This window comes from Nasonia vitripennis, unplaced genomic scaffold (assembly GCF_009193385.2).
Source record: "Nasonia vitripennis strain AsymCx unplaced genomic scaffold, Nvit_psr_1.1 unplaced0043, whole genome shotgun sequence".
Taxonomy (NCBI): domain Eukaryota; kingdom Metazoa; phylum Arthropoda; class Insecta; order Hymenoptera; family Pteromalidae; genus Nasonia; species Nasonia vitripennis.
Genome location: NW_022279822.1, coordinates 5,531 through 16,016, shown reverse-complemented (window position 1 = coordinate 16,016; position 10,486 = coordinate 5,531). Strand labels below are relative to the sequence as shown.

The 10,486-nt window shown below is 38.9% G+C and overlaps 1 long non-coding RNA gene across 1 annotated transcript; it reads right to left on the bottom strand.

Moving 5' to 3' along the window:
• Positions 1 to 8,444: 8,444 nt before the first annotated feature.
• Positions 8,445 to 10,226, bottom strand: LOC116418119. The gene is made up of 2 exons (XR_004228222.1): positions 9,079 to 10,226; positions 8,445 to 8,955 (listed from the first exon to the last, which is right to left on the bottom strand). It is a non-coding gene; the product is annotated as an uncharacterized LOC116418119 (long non-coding RNA).
• Positions 10,227 to 10,486: the final 260 nt, after the last annotated feature.

The following is a 10,486-nucleotide window of genomic DNA, read 5'->3' as shown; positions in this document are numbered from 1 at the left end:
TGGGCTTGGATTTTTATAAACAAAGAAAAAGCAGCACTGCTGACTGATTTACAAGCTCCAAATAACCAATTTTTAATACGCACTTTTCCGCGAAAGCTACGAACGCGCTGCTTAAGCGATCTATCGACATTTTGCTAGAAACTGTGCTTGGATTTTTATAAACAAAGAAAAAGCAGCACTGCTGACTGATTTACAAGCTCCAAATAATCAATTTTTAATACGCACTTTTCCGCGAAAGCTACGAACGCGCTGCTTAAGCGATCTATCGACGTTTCACTTGAAACTGGGCTTGGATTTTTATAAAGAAAGAAAAAGCAGCACTTCTGACTGATTTACAAGCTCCAAATAACCAATTTTTAATACGCACTTTTCCGCGAAAGCTACGAACGCGCTGCTTAAGCGATCTATCGACATTTTGCTAGAAACTGTGCTTGGATTTTTATAAACAAAGAAAAAGCAGCACTGCTGACTGATTTACAAGCTCCAAATAATCAATTTTTAATACGCACTCATTCGCGAAAGCTCAGAGATCGCTGCTCGAGTGATCTATCGACATTTCGCTAGAAACTGGGCTTGGATTTTTATAAACAAAGAAAAAGCAGCACTGCTGACTGATTTACAAGCTCCAAATAATCAATTTTTAATACGCACTTTTCCGCGAAAGCTCAGAGATCGCTGCTCGAGTGATCTATCGACATTTCGCTAGAAACTGGGCTTCGATTTTTATAAACAAAGAAAAAGCAGCACTGCTGACTGATTTACAAGCTCCAAATAATCAATTTTTAATACGCACTTTTCCGCGAAAGCTACGAACGCGCTGCTTAAGCGATCTATCGACGTTTCACTTGAAACTGGGCTTGGATTTTTATAAACAAAGAAAAAGCAGCACTGCTGACTGATTTACAAGCTCCAAATAATCAATTTTTAATACGCACTTTTCCGCGAAAGCTACGAACGCGCTGCTTAAGCGATCTATCGACGTTTCACTTGAAACTGGGCTTGGATTTTTATAAACAAAGAAAAAGCAGCACTGCTGACTGATTTACAAGCTCCAAATAACCAATTTTTAATACGCACTTTTCCGCGAAAGCTACGAACGCGCTGCTTAAGCGATCTATCGACATTTTGCTAGAAACTGTGCTTGGATTTTTATAAACAAAGAAAAAGCAGCACTGCTGACTGATTTACAAGCTCCAAATAATCAATTTTTAATACGCACTTTTCCGCGAAAGCTACGAACGCGCTGCTTAAGCGATCTATCGACGTTTCACTTGAAACTGGGCTTGGATTTTTATAAAGAAAGAAAAAGCAGCACTTCTGACTGATTTACAAGCTCCAAATAACCAATTTTTAATACGCACTTTTCCGCGAAAGCTACGAACGCGCTGCTTAAGCGATCTATCGACATTTTGCTAGAAACTGTGCTTGGATTTTTATAAACAAAGAAAAAGCAGCACTGCTGACTGATTTACAAGCTCCAAATAATCAATTTTTAATACGCACTCATTCGCGAAAGCTCAGAGATCGCTGCTCGAGTGATCTATCGACATTTCGCTAGAAACTGGGCTTCGATTTTTATAAACAAAGAAAAAGCAGCACTGCTGACTGATTTACAAGCTCCAAATAATCAATTTTTAATACGCACTTTTCCGCGAAAGCTACGAACGCGCTGCTTAAGCGATCTATCGACGTTTCACTTGAAACTGGGCTTGGATTTTTATAAAGAAAGAAAAAGCAGCACTTCTGACTGATTTACAAGCTCCAAATAACCAATTTTTAATACGCACTTTTCCGCGAAAGCTACGAACGCGCTGCTTAAGCGATCTATCGACATTTCGCTAGAAACTGGGCTTGGATTTTTATAAACAAAGAAAAAGCAGCACTGCTGACTGATTTACAAGCTCCAAATAATCAATTTTTAATACGCACTCATTCGCGAAAGCTACGAACGCGCTGCTTAAGCGATCTATCGACGTTTCACTTGAAACTGGGCTTGGATTTTTATAAAGAAAGAAAAAGCAGCACTTCTGACTGATTTACAAGCTCCAAATAACCAATTTTTAATACGCACTTTTCCGCGAAAGCTACGAACGCGCTGCTTAAGCGATCTATCGACATTTTGCTAGAAACTGTGCTTGGATTTTTATAAACAAAGAAAAAGCAGCACTGCTGACTGATTTACAAGCTCCAAATAATCAATTTTTAATACGCACTCATTCGCGAAAGCTCAGAGATCGCTGCTCGAGTGATCTATCGACATTTCGCTAGAAACTGGGCTTGGATTTTTATAAACAAAGAAAAAGCAGCACTGCTGACTGATTTACAAGCTCCAAATAATCAATTTTTAATACGCACTCATTCGCGAAAGCTACGAACGCGCTGCTTAAGCGATCTATCGACGTTTCACTTGAAACTGGGCTTGGATTTTTATAAAGAAAGAAAAAGCAGCACTTCTGACTGATTTACAAGCTCCAAATAACCAATTTTTAATACGCACTTTTCCGCGAAAGCTACGAACGCGCTGCTTAAGCGATCTATCGACATTTTGCTAGAAACTGTGCTTGGATTTTTATAAACAAAGAAAAAGCAGCACTGCTGACTGATTTACAAGCTCCAAATAATCAATTTTTAATACGCACTTTCGCGAAAGCTCAGAGATCGCTGCTCGAGTGATCTATCGACATTTCGCTAGAAACTGGGCTTCGATTTTTATAAACAAAGAAAAAGCAGCACTGCTGACTGATTTACAAGCTCCAAATAATCAATTTTTAATACGCACTTTTCCGCGAAAGCTACGAACGCGCTGCTTAAGCGATCTATCGACGTTTCACTTGAAACTGGGCTTGGATTTTTATAAACAAAGAAAAAGCAGCACTGCTGACTGATTTACAAGCTCCAAATAATCAATTTTTAATACGCACTTTTCCGCGAAAGCTACGAACGCGCTGCTTAAGCGATCTATCGACGTTTCACTTGAAACTGGGCTTGGATTTTTATAAAAAAGAAAAAGCAGCACTTCTGACTGATTTACAAGCTCCAAATAACCAATTTTTAATACGCACTTTTCCGCGAAAGCTACGAACGCGCTGCTTAAGCGATCTATCGACGTTTGCTAGAAACTGGCTTGGATTTTTATAAACAAAGAAAAAGCAGCACTGCTGACTGATTTACAAGCTCCAAATAACCAATTTTTAATACGCACTTTTCCGCGAAAGCTACGAACGCGCTGCTTAAGCGATCTATCGACATTTTGCTAGAAACTGTGCTTGGATTTTTATAAACAAAGAAAAAGCAGCACTGCTGACTGATTTACAAGCTCCAAATAATCAATTTTTAATACGCACTTTTCCGCGAAAGCTACGAACGCGCTGCTTAAGCGATCTATCGACGTTTCACTTGAAACTGGGCTTGGATTTTTATAAAGAAAGAAAAAGCAGCACTTCTGACTGATTTACAAGCTCCAAATAACCAATTTTTAATACGCACTTTTCCGCGAAAGCTACGAACGCGCTGCTTAAGCGATCTATCGACATTTTGCTAGAAACTGTGCTTGGATTTTTATAAACAAAGAAAAAGCAGCACTGCTGACTGATTTACAAGCTCCAAATAATCAATTTTTAATACGCACTCATTCGCGAAAGCTCAGAGATCGCTGCTCGAGTGATCTATCGACATTTCGCTAGAAACTGGGCTTCGATTTTTATAAACAAAGAAAAAGCAGCACTGCTGACTGATTTACAAGCTCCAAATAATCAATTTTTAATACGCACTTTTCCGCGAAAGCTACGAACGCGCTGCTTAAGCGATCTATCGACGTTTCACTTGAAACTGGGCTTGGATTTTTATAAAGAAAGAAAAAGCAGCACTTCTGACTGATTTACAAGCTCCAAATAACCAATTTTTAATACGCACTTTTCCGCGAAAGCTACGAACGCGCTGCTTAAGCGATCTATCGACATTTCGCTAGAAACTGGGCTTGGATTTTTATAAACAAAGAAAAAGCAGCACTGCTGACTGATTTACAAGCTCCAAATAATCAATTTTTAATACGCACTCATTCGCGAAAGCTACGAACGCGCTGCTTAAGCGATCTATCGACGTTTCACTTGAAACTGGGCTTGGATTTTTATAAAGAAAGAAAAAGCAGCACTGCTGACTGATTTACAAGCTCCAAATAATCAATTTTTAATACGCACTTTTCCGCGAAAGCTACGAACGCGCTGCTTAAGCGATCTATCGACGTTTCACTTGAAACTGGGCTTGGATTTTTATAAACAAAGAAAAAGCAGCACTGCTGACTGATTTACAAGCTCCAAATAATCAATTTTTAATACGCACTTTTCCGCGAAAGCTACGAACGCGCTGCTTAAGCGATCTATCGACGTTTCACTTGAAACTGGGCTTGGATTTTTATAAAGAAAGAAAAAGCAGCACTTCTGACTGATTTACAAGCTCCAAATAACCAATTTTTAATACGCACTTTTCCGCGAAAGCTACGAACGCGCTGCTTAAGCGATCTATCGACGTTTCACTTGAAACTGGGCTTGGATTTTTATAAAGAAAGAAAAAGCAGCACTTCTGACTGATTTACAAGCTCCAAATAACCAATTTTTAATACGCACTTTTCCGCGAAAGCTACGAACGCGCTGCTTAAGCGATCTATCGACGTTTCACTTGAAACTGGGCTTGGATTTTTATAAAGAAAGAAAAAGCAGCACTTCTGACTGATTTACAAGCTCCAAATAACCAATTTTTAATACGCACTTTTCCGCGAAAGCTACGAACGCGCTGCTTAAGCGATCTATCGACATTTCGCTAGAAACTGGGCTTGGATTTTTATAAACAAAGAAAAAGCAGCACTGCTGACTGATTTACAAGCTCCAAATAATCAATTTTTAATACGCACTCATTCGCGAAAGCTCAGAGATCGCTGCTCGAGTGATCTATCGACATTTCGCTAGAAACTGTGCTTGGATTTTTATAAACAAAGAAAAAGCAGCACTGCTGACTGATTTACAAGCTCCAAATAATCAATTTTTAATACGCACTCATTCGCGAAAGCTCAGAGATCGCTGCTCGAGTGATCTATCGACATTTCGCTAGAAACTGGGCTTGGATTTTTATAAACAAAGAAAAAGCAGCACTGCTGACTGATTTACAAGCTCCAAATAATCAATTTTTAATACGCACTTTTCCGCGAAAGCTCAGAGATCGCTGCTCGAGTGATCTATCGACATTTCGCTAGAAACTGGGCTTGGATTTTTATAAACAAAGAAAAAGCAGCACTGCTGACTGATTTACAAGCTCCAAATAATCAATTTTTAATACGCACTCATTCGCGAAAGCTCAGAGATCGCTGCTCGAGTGATCTATCGACATTTCGCTAGAAACTGGGCTTGGATTTTTATAAACAAAGAAAAAGCAGCACTGCTGACTGATTTACAAGCTCCAAATAATCAATTTTTAATACGCACTCATTCGCGAAAGCTCCGAAATCGCTGCTCGAGTGATCTATCGACATTTCGCTAGAAACTGGGCTTGGATTTTTATAAACAAAGAAAAGCAGCACTGCTGACTGATTTACAAGCTCCAAATAACCAATTTTTAATACGCACTTTTCCGCGAAAGCTACGAACGCGCTGCTTAAGCGATCTATCGACGTTTCACTTGAAACTGGGCTTGGATTTTTATAAAGAAAGAAAAAGCAGCACTTCTGACTGATTTACAAGCTCCAAATAACCAATTTTTAATACGCACTTTTCCGCGAAAGCTACGAACGCGCTGCTTAAGCGATCTATCGACATTTTGCTAGAAACTGTGCTTGGATTTTTATAAACAAAGAAAAAGCAGCACTGCTGACTGATTTACAAGCTCCAAATAATCAATTTTTAATACGCACTCATTCGCGAAAGCTCAGAGATCGCTGCTCGAGTGATCTATCGACATTTCGCTAGAAACTGGGCTTCGATTTTTATAAACAAAGAAAAAGCAGCACTGCTGACTGATTTACAAGCTCCAAATAATCAATTTTTAATACGCACTTTTCCGCGAAAGCTACGAACGCGCTGCTTAAGCGATCTATCGACGTTTCACTTGAAACTGGGCTTGGATTTTTATAAAGAAAGAAAAAGCAGCACTTCTGACTGATTTACAAGCTCCAAATAACCAATTTTTAATACGCACTTTTCCGCGAAAGCTACGAACGCGCTGCTTAAGCGATCTATCGACATTTCGCTAGAAACTGGGCTTGGATTTTTATAAACAAAGAAAAAGCAGCACTGCTGACTGATTTACAAGCTCCAAATAATCAATTTTTAATACGCACTCATTCGCGAAAGCTACGAACGCGCTGCTTAAGCGATCTATCGACGTTTCACTTGAAACTGGGCTTGGATTTTTATAAAGAAAGAAAAAGCAGCACTTCTGACTGATTTACAAGCTCCAAATAACCAATTTTTAATACGCACTTTTCCGCGAAAGCTACGAACGCGCTGCTTAAGCGATCTATCGACATTTTGCTAGAAACTGTGCTTGGATTTTTATAAACAAAGAAAAAGCAGCACTGCTGACTGATTTACAAGCTCCAAATAATCAATTTTTAATACGCACTCATTCGCGAAAGCTCAGAGATCGCTGCTCGAGTGATCTATCGACATTTCGCTAGAAACTGGGCTTGGATTTTTATAAACAAAGAAAAAGCAGCACTGCTGACTGATTTACAAGCTTCAAATAATCAATTTTTAATACGCACTTTTCCGCGAAAGCTACGAACGCGCTGCTTAAGCGATCTATCGACGTTTCACTTGAAACTGGGCTTGGATTTTTATAAAGAAAGAAAAAGCAGCACTGCTGACTGATTTACAAGCTCCAAATAATCAATTTTTAATACGCACTCATTCGCGAAAGCTCAGAGATCGCTGCTCGAGCGATCTATCGACGTTTCACTTGAAACTGGGCTTGGATTTTTATAAAGAAAGAAAAAGCAGCACTTCTGACTGATTTACAAGCTCCAAATAACCAATTTTTAATACGCACTTTTCCGCGAAAGCTACGAACGCGCTGCTTAAGCGATCTATCGACATTTCGCTAGAAACTGGGCTTGGATTTTTATAAACAAAGAAAAAGCAGCACTGCTGACTGATTTACAAGCTCCAAATAATCAATTTTTAATACGCACTCATTCGCGAAAGCTCAGAGATCGCTGCTCGAGTGATCTATCGACATTTCGCTAGAAACTGTGCTTGGATTTTTATAAACAAAGAAAAAGCAGCACTGCTGACTGATTTACAAGCTCCAAATAATCAATTTTTAATACGCACTCATTCGCGAAAGCTCAGAGATCGCTGCTCGAGTGATCTATCGACATTTCGCTAGAAACTGGGCTTGGATTTTTATAAACAAAGAAAAAGCAGCACTGCTGACTGATTTACAAGCTCCAAATAATCAATTTTTAATACGCACTTTTCCGCGAAAGCTCAGAGATCGCTGCTCGAGTGATCTATCGACATTTCGCTAGAAACTGGGCTTGGATTTTTATAAACAAAGAAAAAGCAGCACTGCTGACTGATTTACAAGCTCCAAATAATCAATTTTTAATACGCACTCATTCGCGAAAGCTCAGAGATCGCTGCTCGAGTGATCTATCGACATTTCGCTAGAAACTGGGCTTGGATTTTTATAAACAAAGAAAAAGCAGCACTGCTGACTGATTTACAAGCTCCAAATAATCAATTTTTAATACGCACTCATTCGCGAAAGCTCCGAAATCGCTGCTCGAGTGATCTATCGACATTTCGCTAGAAACTGGGCTTGGATTTTTATAAACAAAGAAAAGCAGCACTGCTGACTGATTTACAAGCTCCAAATAATCAATTTTTAATACGCACTCATTCGCGAAAGCTCAGAGATCGCTGCTCGAGTGATCTATCGACATTTCGCTAGAAACTGTGCTTGGATTTTTATAAACAAAGAAAAAGCAGCACTCCTGACCAAATTACAAGTTCTGAAAAATGAATTTTCAATGTGCACACTTTCGCGAAAGCTCCGAAATCGCTGCTCGAGTGATCTATCGACATCGCTAGAAACTGGGCTTGGATTTTTATAAACAAAGAAAAAGCAGCGCTGCTGACTGATTTACAAGCTCCAAATAATCAATTTTTAATGCGCACTCATTCGCGAAAGCTCAGAGATCGCTGCTCGAGTGATTTATCGATATTCCGCTAGAAACTGTGCTTGGATTTTTATAAACAAAGAAAAGCAGCACTCCTGACCAAATAACAAGTTCTGAACAACTATTCTCGGATTTTAATAAAATACGGGTAGTGCTACTTTTGGCAGGTTTTAGAGCTACAAAAAATTAATTTTATAATTTTATGGATGAAGAATTAAATTCAAATTGTATAGGTCTTACCTGGCTGACCTCTACATTCATTATAAAACATTCATTCTTTATTACAAATTTTATTTTCATTATAAATCACTTACAGGATCAAGTTAAATGAAAAGTTCATCGATTTATGACTGACAGTGTTATAGCTATGCCAATTACGCATGAATTTTTTGCTCAAGTGTGAGTGTGCGTTTGTCTTTGTCGTATTGCAAGTCTGCTAGAGGAGACCTGCTTTGCAGGTGTTAGCTGACGAACTAGAAATTTGCTTTTATAGCAGTTTAACATGAGGTGCGTCTCCCCGTACCGATTTTCTTACGTCCGGGTGTAGCCAACTGATCATCTCGAACATCATTATCGTTTCCTATAATGATGCTTGTAGAAAACTTCTGCAGCATTTAGTTGCGATGGCTAGCTGTGGCTTGAGCAGACGTTTGCATCTTCGCGTTAAACTATTGAACAGCAACCTTTGGTTACGGTATCTGCGAAGTCGCTGAGTTCAACCTTGTTGGCCACTTCGGTACTGGGCTATGTAACGGATCTTGCGTATTCATCTTCTGTATTGACGACTGCATGTTAATTAAGAGGTTGAGATGAAGGAGTAAATCATACACAAACGGGTGTCTTTGAACACTCGTTGCAATTCGTTTGATACTTAAAAAATATTGAAAATTTAAAATGAAACAACTCACTTCGTCAAAAACAAGCTGATTAGAAGGTAGAGAGCAAATTCACTGAGTAGGAGTAGTATGGGATCGCGCCGATGGAAAAGGATTCGCAGCAGGATGTAGGAGAGGTTGGCAAGTTGACCAGCAGCCCGAATAAACTTCTTACACGATCTGTCACGTAAAGAATTTGTATGGATTATACTTTTTATTTGCACAATGAGCACGCGTTTAAATTGTCCTAATTGCCGTTCAAACTGGCCGCTTACTAGATTATGGTTCTGAAAATTGTAACTTATATCTAAAAATTAACAATCAAGTAATTTTTTTTCTAAAGCACTAATGAAAATAATGCTTTAAAATTCTTTTACAATACAAACTTAGCATACACACTCAATTATTCGGCAGATTTTGCTCTCAAACCCAGAGAATTGTTGATGACGTTTAAAAAGGAACGTTCGAGTCAGGCCAAGGACGCCTGACATTCAAGATCTCAAACTAACTCGATACCTCTCCAAAATTCAGAGCACTATGTTTTTTTTAAATTCTGAGACTGGGCTTGGATTTTTATTGAAAAGGAAAAGCACCGCTGCTGACAGATTTACGAGCTCCGAAAAATCAAATTTCAATGAGCACTCTTTCGCGAAAGCTCCGAGATCGCTTCTTTAGCGATCTACCGACGTTTCGCGAAAAACTGTGCTCGGATTTCGGAGTCGAGCGTTGTGACAGGGACACCTCTAGCAGACGAACTAACCTTGAGTCATAACAATAACAAACCGGTGTAGTACCGTCTTGCTTCGGTCCGCCCTGTTCCGCGTTCCGCTGTGGTCGCCATGTCTAGCTCTCGCGAACTAATTCACATCTTACAAAATTTATTTCGTTAATTATTAAAAAATAAAATCTACATCTAACGATAATGTTTTTTGGTGGTTTTAAGCATTATTGGCCACGGCCTATGCGATGGAAGGATAAAAAACATCCTACCATACTTTTTTTTGCACTTATTATTTTTAACCTCTGACAATTTTTTTACTGATAAATCCTATCGAACGGAGCAAACGACAGAAGCTAGAGCTAAGTTTACTCTAACTTTTCACTAAAAAAGATTTGTTTGCACCCCCGCTAATTTTGCTAAAATCACCAATTTAAGTATCTGTACGCTTGATCGTAGACATACTGTATATATATAATTATGATTTTGATCCATGATTAAAATTGTTGAGAAAGGTTGGATCAATAAACAACAACTTGAGGTTTATTTATTGTTGAAGTATATTGTAAAGGCTTGAGAGCCTAGTCGGCGGCACGTCTGCTCACATCGGAGTCTTACAGGCAAGAGAGAGAGTGTATAGTACAGTACAGCATAGTCTGGCTCTACACACGGAATATGATATAGTACGTAATAGGCGATTAGAGTATAGCGCGAGACATGCGC